Here is an 11901-nt window from a genome sequence, read left to right on the forward strand (position 1 = left end):
TAATGGGCTCTCTCAATGAGAAGCTCTCTTGTTGAGTGGCTTTATCTAAATGGATAGGATGTATGCTCAATATGCTTCCAAAGGCTTCAATGGATGATTGTGGATTTTTGGTGTGGATAGATTTCTTTAGTATGGATTTGGCTCTCAAAATAGCATTATAACTTTACTTCATGGATTGTGTTATTTTGCAAAGGGGAAGGATCCAATTTATAGGCAAGAGGCTTGAGGGATTGAGAGCTAAGATGCAAGGATGGGAAAAAGCTCATGGAGGGCTCAGATTGCATGAGAAGAGAGCACATGGATTGTGCTTCTTTACAACCAATCAGGGAGTGACACATGTCAGAGGGTGAGATGATGGAGGAAAGGGGAAGGATGAGTCAAAAAAGGAGGCTCAAGGGATAAAATCTTTATAAAGACCCTCATAATGACTTGTAAGAGCAATAAAAGGGCTTGGAAGAGTCATTTATGGCCTAGTGGGCTTCATAAAGTTTTGTGGTTGAAGATATTTGTGAGAGATACCATGAAATTCGAATTTGAGGATTTAGGGAGGTTTTAAGCTTGCTTAGGGTTGTAAAAATGATTAGAGGAAGGGTTAGAGATGGCTTAGGACTAGGCAAGTGGATGGCAAGTGGATTGCAATTAATGAGAGTGGGTGAAGGAGGAGATATTTGTTAACTTTGGCTTGAGTTAGCAAGTCTTAACCCATGTTTAGGGAATGTGACAAGGTTAGGAGGGGATTAGGATTAGGGTTAAAGACATCTTCTAGAAGAGTCTAGGCTTTGGATGAGGATGAAGACTTTCTAGAAGAGTCTAGAACTTCCTAGGATAAGATTTTATGAAATAAATAAAGTTTTATTTATTTCAAGTGTTTGGGTTGAGGAGATATTTATTAAAATATTTTTAATAAACATGAGGATTAATATTTAATCTTGATTAAATATTTTGAGTTGGGATTAGGGGTAAGAAATGATGAGATTAGCCTTTAATCAAAATTAAAGAAGGATTAGAAGATTTTGGAAGAGGTTATTGGTCTTAAGGAAATTGGCCAACTTTTGGGAAAAAAATTAATTAATTATTTATTTTGGGATTTTTGGTCAATTTATTAATTACATAATTAATAAATAAGGAAATAATGTTTAAATAAGATTTAAACATTTTTGGGAGGGATTTCTTAATTAAATATTTTTAATTAAGATAAAGGGATTTAATGGCATAAAAATAAATAAATAAATTAAATAATTAATTAATTAATAAATGATGATGTCATCAGGAATTTTTTAGAAAATAAAAATACTTTATTTTCTAAAGGTTTTTTAGGTGTCTACACTATGAACCAGTGAGGCCACAAACGGGGGACCTCATCCCCATGAGATTTGAACCTTGATGGCAAGGATAACAACACAACAACTTAAACATCACAACATGCCACTATTGGCAAAAGGGTTTGTGGTAAACCTAGTGTGACTCGAACCGGAGTTGATGCGTAGCACCGGGACCATTAGCCTAACACTATGCCTCACGACTCGCCTTCACACCAACTCGGCTACTCACTCACCCTTACTTTTGTGCGTGTGTGTGTGTGCATACATATATATAATTATAATTTAAAACCATATACCAATAAATAATGATAAATATCATCTCAATTTAAAATACTTAATATTTATAACATAATAGTGAGTATAATTATATAGATTAAATATATAATTTCTAATAAGTAATTTTGATTAAATTATAAGAGATTCCATGTTAACACTTTTGAGTATATATATAACTATGGTTTTTTATTTATAAAAGTTTTATGTGCATGTGTGTGTGTATGTATATATATATATATATATATATATATATATATTATTAATTTAATATTTAAATTTATTTATAAATATATATAAACATTAAATAAATTCATGTTATTAGTTTTACTATTCATATATTATTAGTTTTAATATATTTATATATCGAATTTATATTATACAAATAAAAAACATATACATTAAATAAAACATATTATGAAATCATAAATTATAAATTATAAATATATATGGTATAATAAAAGCCATTTAAAATCGCTAGTTTAGCATATTATGAATGGTAATTCTTAAGTTTTATTTTTTAAATATTTCAAATACTGATATGGAAGTACCATTGAATGTCACATTCTTAGATTATAATTTAATGTTAATAACTAATATTTATTTTCATTAATATGTAATCTTTACAATTACATCTTTTCATTAATGTTTGATATGTTCTCATTAATTATATTTTGTAAAAGAAAATATATGTTCTTGACAAAAGTCCAGAAAAAATTGTATTTTTTGATTGAAAAATAAATTACTCATTATCAAAATTGGTATTATCAAATAGTATTAATATTATATAATTATATAATTAAGTTGAGAGGCTTCTACAATGGGAACAACTTTCGTTGTAAACATTTTAGTATTTTTGAAAATTTTGATAGTTTGAGGTGGCGGTATGCATTGAAGTGGCAAGAAATTGTTGTGAATCCATTGATCAACCATAGAATTGAAAATCTAAGCTATCTAAACACAAATATCATCCATTTTATATTGTAGAATACTAACTATTATAAAGAAAATGCACCATGCAATACCAACTATTATAAAGAAAACTGATTGTGGATATCATTTAATCGTCTTCTATCCTTCTAAGAAATTTACAATAAAAGATTTCACATACATGGATATTTTGTTTCATATGGTAAATGCTTTAGACATAATGCATCCTCCTTTGAGATTTACAACCATAGGTTTCGGCACAAAGGTAGTAGTTCATTTTATATATTTCTGTGTAACATATTTCTTCTATCCCTCTAAGAAAATAAGCGATTGTGGGGGCATTGGAGGCAAGTGAGGATTCATTCATTTGGGTGATGAGAGAGGAAGTGGGGGATCTGTTATGGCATCTATCTCTATGTTTCAATTCTAACTACATCCTGAATCTACTCATTGACTCCTTCCTCTTCTCAAGTCTTTTGGCAAGGATTTTATACGACATTGAGGCTAGGTAAGCTTAAAAATTGAACAATAGAGGATGGTCTTTACATGATCTAGGGAATGCAAATACTTGTGTGTGGGGGCTCATTGTTATAGGTTGGTGTTCTTATTGGGATTTGACCTCAATTTTCTACTGGCATTTTGAATGAGAAATTTGAGGCCATGGAGTTTATGTTAGAAAAGAGACACTAATTTGTAGCATTGTTTTTAATATTTTGATTTTGAAATCTCCATTTTAATGATTTAAATCTTAATATGGATTTAAGATGGGATTTAATTAAAGCTTATTTGGTTCTTTCTTTAATGATTTTAATGTCAGCGTGTGTGATTGATTATCAAATGTGGAAGCAGTTAATTTTGTTTGATTAACTTCTGAAATATACTATAGATGATTTATATTTTTACTTTATTAAAAATAAAACATAATATGAATTATATCTATTGTATATTCATTTCAAACTGCTTTGAATATCCTTTGCATATGCCTCATCTAGAGGTTTGAACATCCTTTTCATATTTGTCATCCAGAGGTGAAATGGTGAGAATGGTTGGAGAGATATATGGAGAGGATGGTGGGATCCAAAATTTGTTAAAGTTGTATTCTATTTATGCTTAATATGTGTATGAATTGGATCTAACATGGATATTTGAAGAGTTTTTCTGGTCAATAAGATTAAAATATAAATGGTTGCACTCAACTTTTGAATTTCAATGCTTTGGATGCATTTGATTTTTTCCCAATTGATCCTAAATATCCTAACTCATCTTTAATCTAGAATGGATATTTGAAGAAAAAATAATTTTTTTCTAAGTAGTAAGATTAATATTAAAGCAATTGCATTCAACTTTGAATTTATTTTTTTGGGCTCAAGGATTGATCCTTTTCTATATCTCTTATTTTACCTTGTGCTAAGTAGAATAGAGTAGCCTTTGATGAGAAGAAGAGAGTTTCGAAGCCTTTGATGAATAAAATAGATTGCACATAACCAACGATCTTAAAAATTGTTGCCTATTATAGTGGAACATTAGCAATGGAGGAGAAATAAATTCAGAGGACTTATTGCTGATGAATGGAAATTAAACAAAGAAATATTTAATAATGTGATAATTTAAAAATTATAATCCAACTTTGATCTTTAATAAAATAGTATTATATTTTACAAAGCAAATTGAGATTTTTCATTTATTTAAAATATTAGAGATCAACACCTTTTCTAAAAAGAAAATGCAATGTTTTAGTTTCATCATTTTTATACATGTTAACTTATTATATAATTTTTTAAGGTTGGAGCATACAAGCAATTGATTGCTTTCAAAAATATTAAAAATAATATTAGATAAATTGACATTTTTTTAAGAAAAAATAATATAAATATGAATATTTAGAAATAATCAATCTCTTGTATAAATGTCAAATAAAATTTTTATTGTAGAGACTACAACACTAAATCTAACTAAACAATAAATTGAATTTAAACTCAACTATAACCTTAATGAGTTCAAATTAAACCTTAACATTAAGTCACTTTGAATCTTAACTTTATACTAAATTGAACCAAGAGCTAACACTAAACCAAATTAGACCCTCACATAAAGTAAATGGGCCCTTAATCATAACTCTAAAATAGGTCAATCTTAACATAAAATCAAACATATAAAATGTTAAACCATATTAGCTCACCCTATATAATTTCTTGGTCCCTAGTAATGCTAACCCTTATAAAAAAATTCAAGCATTAAATCACTTTGAAATTTAACTGTATACTAAATCGAACCCTCACCCAGACACTAAACCAAATTAAACCCTCACATAGAAAAATTGAAAACATAACCCTAAGTATATTTTTTTCAAAACATAACATATACAAAATTGATTCAAACACTAAATAAAATTAAACCTCCAAAATGTAAAAGCCTATTACTAACCCTTATTAATGTTTTTATCATAAAGATTAAACCTTAATCTTAATCCTAACCCTAAATTTTGATGCTTATATAAGTCCATAAACCTAACCTTAATTTCTAAATTCAATCCTAATTGTAAACCATTATCCTAACAATAAATATGAAACAATAACTCCAAATAATGACACTTAATACTTACCCTCATATTCATAATTAGAAGAGGGAGAGGGGGAGAGACATGGTGTAGAGATAAATGGTAACTAGGTATAGGAGAAGGGAGATAAGAGGAGGGTGAAAGATAATAATTAGGTGGGGAGAGATGTGAGAGAGACAAAGAGAAAGAGAGAGAAAGAGAAGACAAGTTGAGGGAGTGTGAGAGACAAGGTGATGCAGGAGCATCCAGAGGTATAAGGGCAATCCTCTATCACCCAAAAAAATGTACTTAGACTTAGTTTATGTTTCATGTCTTTACATTTTTGGATACCTATTTGTGTCAAATAAAGGTTCCAACTCTCACAGTTCCACTATCAGTGTGTTTGAAAATCTCGAAAAAATAGGAGCATGCAATTTGGCCATAATTTTGGTGACCTAGAAGGTGTGAATTGGCCAGATGAATATAATTGTGATTTAGAGCATTCTAGAAAAAGAATCAGGTCAAAAGGCTCCATGGTTTGAAAGTTATTGCAGTTTTTCAGGTTTTGGAGACCCCCTAAGAATGCTTCGAAGTCAGGTTAGGGGCATTAAATGACCTCAAAAAGGGTCAAAAATGGCAGACAAGTGAAGCTTGTCCATAGGGCTATAGAGCGCTTTGAGAGCTTTCCAAAAATGTAAACGGTTCATCAATCGAAGCTACGGTTCAAAAGTTATGCCTCCCGGATGTTCGGTTACCATTTTTGGATTCTTCTAGATTTGCACTGACTTCTAACGCAACTTCTGGAACCTTCTATTTGGTCAGTGGATGCCTACTAGCACTTTCTAGAATGTACTCCTAGTCCTTAACCCTCCAGAGTCTATTTAAGGAGATTTTTGGCATTGTAAAAGGCAGTTCGGAGTGGAGTTTGAGAGGTGGTACTATAAGGAGAAATTATCTCCACATTTATGCTATTGTAAGTCCTTAGGGCATGTTTTGAAGTTTATTTTTCCTGTACTGTTGTACTAGCTTATTTTCTCAGTTAATATAATTTTCCCTTTTCTGTTGTGTCCATTTTGGTTCTTGGGTTGTGTCCCCATCACAAGGTGTAGAGATAAATGGTGATTAGGTGGACAAGATGGTGAGAGGAAGTGAGAGATAGGAAAAATGGAGAAGGAGGGGAAGATATATGGAAGAAAGAGACAACATAGAGGGGTAAGATATGAGTTAGAGAGAAAGAGAATAATTAAAGCATTGGAGAGGGAGAGGCAAGGGAGATGGTAAGATGGAGAGGAGAGAGTGAAAGAGAGTAATGAGCACAAGATAGATGTGAAAGACATAGAGAGAGATGGGGGTAATTAGTGGGAAGATATGGTTTGACTAGTGAGGGTAGAAAGTGGAAAATTAGAGAGATAAAGATGTATGGAGAGAGATATATAGAGAGGAGTGAGAAAGAGAGAAAAGGAGAAATGTGTGTGTGTGTGTGTGTGAGAGAGAGAGAGCTGGGGGGGGGGGGGGGGTGGTATGATAAATATGATAAATAAGGGAAATATATGGTTATAGGGGGAGGGAGATGGAAGAAAGGGGAAGAGGAGTGATCAATTAGAGAGAGAATGAGAATGAGGAGGCAAATTATGTAAAGTGTCAATGATAATAATTAGGGAATTTAATAGATGGACATGGTATTGGGGGAAGGAAGAGGGGGGGGGGGAGAGAGAGAGAGAGAGAGAGAGAGAGAGAGAGAGAGAGAGAGAGAGAGAGAGAGAGAGATAAGGGCATGATGAAGAAAGAGAGTTTTGAGAGAGAGGGAGAGGGAGGGAGAGAGGGAGGCAAGGGGGAGGGAGGGAGATAGAGATAGATAGAGAGAGGGAGGGTATGGGAGAGGGAGGGGTTAGGGGTTAGAGAGAGGACTTGTGTGTGTGTGTGTGTGTGTGTGTATGTGTGTGTGTGTGTGTGTGTGTGTGTGTGTGTGTGTGTGTGTGTGTGTGAGAGAGAGAGAGAGAGAGAGAGAGAGAGAGAGAGAGAGAGAGAGATGGGTTGGAGATATATTATATTAGGGGGAAGAGATGGTTAGAGGGGGGGTAGCTGGAATAAAGGGGGAAGGGGAGAGATGAGGTAGAGAGAGAATGGTGATGGGTATGGAATAGATGGACATAGAGAGAGGGGGGGTGGACCCAATATTGACTTCCCCATATATACTAGAGAATACATAAGCTTGAGTATGACCTTTTCTCTATTTCAAATTTGTATATAATCTTAACGATGAAACTTATGCTAATGCTAATGAAAACAAAAACTCTAATTTTAATTACTTGAATAAAAAACAATAATTAAAATTATTTATTCTAATAATTAATTAAACTTAATAATTGAAAATAAATATTTTTTAAATGCTAAAATGATTAAAATAAATAAAAATAATATATTTAAGCAAATACTATGATTAATTATGCACCTCATCTGCTACCTTTTACATATATAAGCTGAGAGTTATCCTTCTCGAGGGTCCTATTTTCATAATCTAACTCAGTGCAATGGAACTCTTGAATTATATATATATAATAATTCAAGAGTTCTATTGCACTGAGTTAGATTATATATATATAAGCTAGTTATTTAAAATTAAATATAGATATAAACAATATAATTTGTTTAAAATCTAGAATGTGAGTGGTTCAATTAATTGATAAATAGATTGAATGAATCCACTAAAGATGTGTATGGATGGCTATCAAAGCATGATAAGAAAGAAACTTTCCATCTCCGACATGAATCAAGAAGCATGGTTGGCAGAATCTTTGTAAAAACTCAGGAGATCCATTATATCAAAAATGCTTTTGTAGATGTATGTGCTAGGTATCCTAGAATTTATAGAGTGCATAGATTGCTTGACAAAATGTTAAATAATACTTCTCAGAAGGTAGTGAATGATGGATTTCATACTGCAAGCAAGGCAGAGTGGATTGTGTCCAAATGAGTTTCTCGCATCCAGTTACACATGAGACCAATTTGGTAGATAGTGTTTTAAAAATTTCTAAAGATGATGGACTATAATCCTCTCCATACTCAATGCGAATATGGAGAGTGCCAATGAAATGTTTGGCAAAATATGCTCAAAGAAATGCCAATTGGTTCATGTAGAAAACATTTGAACAAAGAATAGGTGGTTGATGATGCAATCGAGTGGTGTTTTGGTTGTGAACACCATGGTTGATATCCAAGGAGAAACAATATAGAAGGTGTGGAATGTATTTTTGAACCATGCAACATGATATCTAAATAGCTCATGCTGAAACAAAGATATTAAAAGATATAAAGATGAAATGGATTTCAAATCATTACAACATGAAGGTATTCAAAAGCATGTTTGAAAGTAGAAGATGATCATCATGTGCAGTGGTCATAGGGACAACTTCAAACTATAAGGACTTCTCCTACAAAACCAATGTCACATCAACCATCTCCATAAAATATAGAAAGTTCAATGAGAGTCAAAGTCTTTTGAATATTGACCAGTCAACATTAGTTGATAAACTATCATTATCATTAACAAAAATGATACATATACATATGTGCTCAAATTTAAAAGAAACCATAAATTCGTTACTAGATTACTAATACTAGATACCAGATGCCAGATACCAGGTGATCTAACCATGACAATCAAGTTGAAATGAGCTCCAGAACCTATCTAAGAGCACAAGGGCAAGAATATTGTAGGAGTGCTTTACCACCCTACCACAAAGTTGTTATGCTTCTTTGAAATCTTTCCTGTCATGAAAGATACCTAACCTGGTAACAAGATAGTCTAAACAAGTAAAACTTAGAGGAGTAATGGAATCATGCTACACAAATAATGTCAAGAACATTAATCGATCAACCAAATAACAAAACAACACTTTCTTAATTATCACTTTAGTTTCACAATCCCTTCTACGTCACTTATAGTAAGTAAAATATAACAAGGTTTATCCATCATTGAGTTCCATATACCCATCCACATATAAGGATAAAAGCATAAATTCCATTAATCATGGATCAATTAATTAAAACATCTTAGCTCATTTGAAGCAAGAAATTTAATCCAACCTCCAAAAAGGAATACAAGTACTACCATCAATTCTCTATTGACACATGTTATAAATACACATATATTAAGCCAATCACATTGTTAGAAAGATTAATCTTTCCTTGGATGTATTAATTGGGATATTCCAAGGATCCCTAAGTGTAGTTTGTCCTATTGTATACATGTGGAGGACATGTCATTGTTTGTCCTTTATTCCACATGTAAGGACAACTCGTTTTTATTCCTTTATTTAGTTTATCCTCCTTAAGAGGATTGTGACACTTTGCACACACCTATTATGAATGTGGCATTCATAGAAATGGGAGTTACAAATGCAACTCGTTTTCTCATCTCTATATAAGAGATGCTCCTCCTTCCTTCTTCTTCACTCTTATCACTTTGATGTTATTGTATTGAGCTATTTTGCTCCAACAGACTCTCTCTCTCTTCTCTAGGCATTTGCCTTCATTCATAATACTCACAAGGGGTTTTCTTTGCCTTCCCCTTATAAATCCTTGTCTCCATTGTTGAACCATCTTGGTGTATGCTCTTGGATTTTTCTTATCTTATGGTAACATTGTTTCACACTTAACTTACTTGGATTGTTTTTTGTTCCTTGCTCAATCTTATCATTTCTTACATGGTACCAGAGCAGTTTAATCTTTGTTTTGAGTGTTTCATGAAGGTACGATTCGAAGGAGACTCTTGAGAGAGATTTCACTAATTTCTTCTTTAATCTTCTTAAGATGGAAGAAATTTAATTTTTTTTTGAGTTTGGTTGGTTTGCCGCTAAACTCGATTAACTTCTGTTTGCTCTAATTTGTGCAGGTTACTTCTTATTTTCTATTAGTTTTCATCTAACCCCTTTTGGAAGGCTTGCCGCCAAAGGGTTTTTCTATCTAAATATCAATTTTTTTTACTCTTGTTAATAGCAGATCAAAACATTTCTTTGTGCCTCTATAAAACAAAGGAATTGTTCATTTTTTCAGTTTGAGTCATTTGGAGCTCTCTTTAAGAAATTGCTCTTTTTCTAAATCATTCTAAAATTTTGTAAAATCGGTGTGAGAATAGTGAAGTCTTTGGATGGACTTATGCTATTTCTAAATTTTTGCATGTACGTGACTGTTACTGGAATTGTTGGATGGGCACTCAACAAGGCCATTGATCATCATTATGTTTCTGGACCCAGAAGCAGCATTCCAGTGGGGTTTTTTTTCTCACCATTGTTTTTTCCCCATGGGAAATAAGGCCATTGATTCTATGGTCATCTTCTCTCTATTTCTGGAGCTATGGGAGTAGCTTCATGTCTGTCAGGGCTTCACCATCTTTGAATGTGGACAACAGAGAGCTTGGCTTCAAGTGCTTCTTCTACCATGTAAATGGATCTCCTTGCATGCTGATCCCATGGCAAGAAGTGTAAAATCCCAAGAATATGCATGCCTAAAACCATATTCAGACATCACATTAGTTGGTTCACCCTTTCCTTCCTTATATATCCAGATATCCGTTGTTCGCTTCCGCTCAGATTATCCAATGCTTGGACTTTTAGACTTTCGGATAGGAGACCTTGAAGGGCTCCTACTCTTATTTCTCTTGTGTCACCTTTTAGATGGTGAATGACTTTTATGCCTTCTGTGAGAAGGTGAAGGACTTTTACGCCTCCACTTTGATGTTATGCTAACCCTTGTGTGCTCCATCTTTTTCACGTCATGGCTAGCCTTTCCTGTGATGAGATCGTGAATAAGGAGAAGGACTGTTGTCTCGGAGCACTACTTGTTCTACCTGAGCCGCACAAGGGGCTAGGTGCTGGAGCTCTCGTAGCTGATGGTGGAGTGCTCCTTATCGCGTAGGTCGAACTCACGGACAGACCCATCGGCTCTCACTGAGGCAAAGATGCCCGTGCCGCCCCAGGAAATGTCGTAGACTTCCTTGTCATGCGCGATGAGCTGCATGTCCACCACACCCTTGTCGATGTCCTAGATGGTGTAGGTCGTGTCGATGTTGGATGTCCCAATGTGCTTGGGTTCTGCCTTGTTCTAGTCGAAAGAGGTGAGCGGTTCGATCCTTGGTCCTCCGAGATAACGGAGACCACCGATATCAGGCATCATCTGCCACAGCACAAAACACCCAGTCTTTGTTCCTTTCACTGAGCTTTTCATCATCTTGCTCTCACTTTCGCACTCAGTCACCACCATTTTCACCCTCCCCATTGTGTACGAGCTCTTGATCGCATTCTAAAGCTTCGCGCACCTAGTTGCCGCAATGTACTGGTGTACAATGTACTGCGCAGAAGACACTTCCTACCCAAATCAAAACAATAATGCACATGTCTTTGGTGGAGAGTTGGGGAAGAGGGGCAATAGAGAGGGCAACAGGAGCGAGAGGGTAGGTGAGAACACCCAAGAGGAGCCTCAGACCAGAGCACCTGTAGCCCTGGAATGACTGCAATGTACGTCTTTCAAGCTGCCCTTTCCTCATTTATCTGATGCTTGTTCTTTTTTCCTAGGTGGAGTTTAGTTTTTAGGCCTGTTGGTTTCTATGTAATGTTAAGTTTATCTGCCACTTTGTTGTATTTATCTATGAGAAATGATAGAGATTTTGAATATCTCTGGGCATCATTATGAAGTTTCAATATTCCCACTCTGTAGTTTATAACAGTTGTTCTAACAATAACTATTTTTGAAAATTTTGTTTGATTCTTTATTTTAAATTTCGGAGCCCTATTTCAAGCATACCCTCAGCAGAAGCCTCGCTGTTAGAGTAGATAATCCAAG

General features: G+C 34.0%; 1 pseudogene; it reads right to left on the bottom strand.

Annotated features, from left to right (window-relative positions):
• LOC149528610 (BTB/POZ domain-containing protein At3g05675-like) overlaps positions 1-11079 on the bottom strand; it is a 36164-nt pseudogene extending 25085 nt beyond the window's left edge.
• Positions 11080-11901: the final 822 nt, after the last annotated feature.

This window comes from Cupressus sempervirens, chromosome 11 (assembly GCF_028749045.1).
Source record: "Cupressus sempervirens isolate cs-2001-9-10 chromosome 11, ASM2874904v1, whole genome shotgun sequence".
NCBI lineage: Eukaryota > Viridiplantae > Streptophyta > Pinopsida > Cupressales > Cupressaceae > Cupressus > Cupressus sempervirens.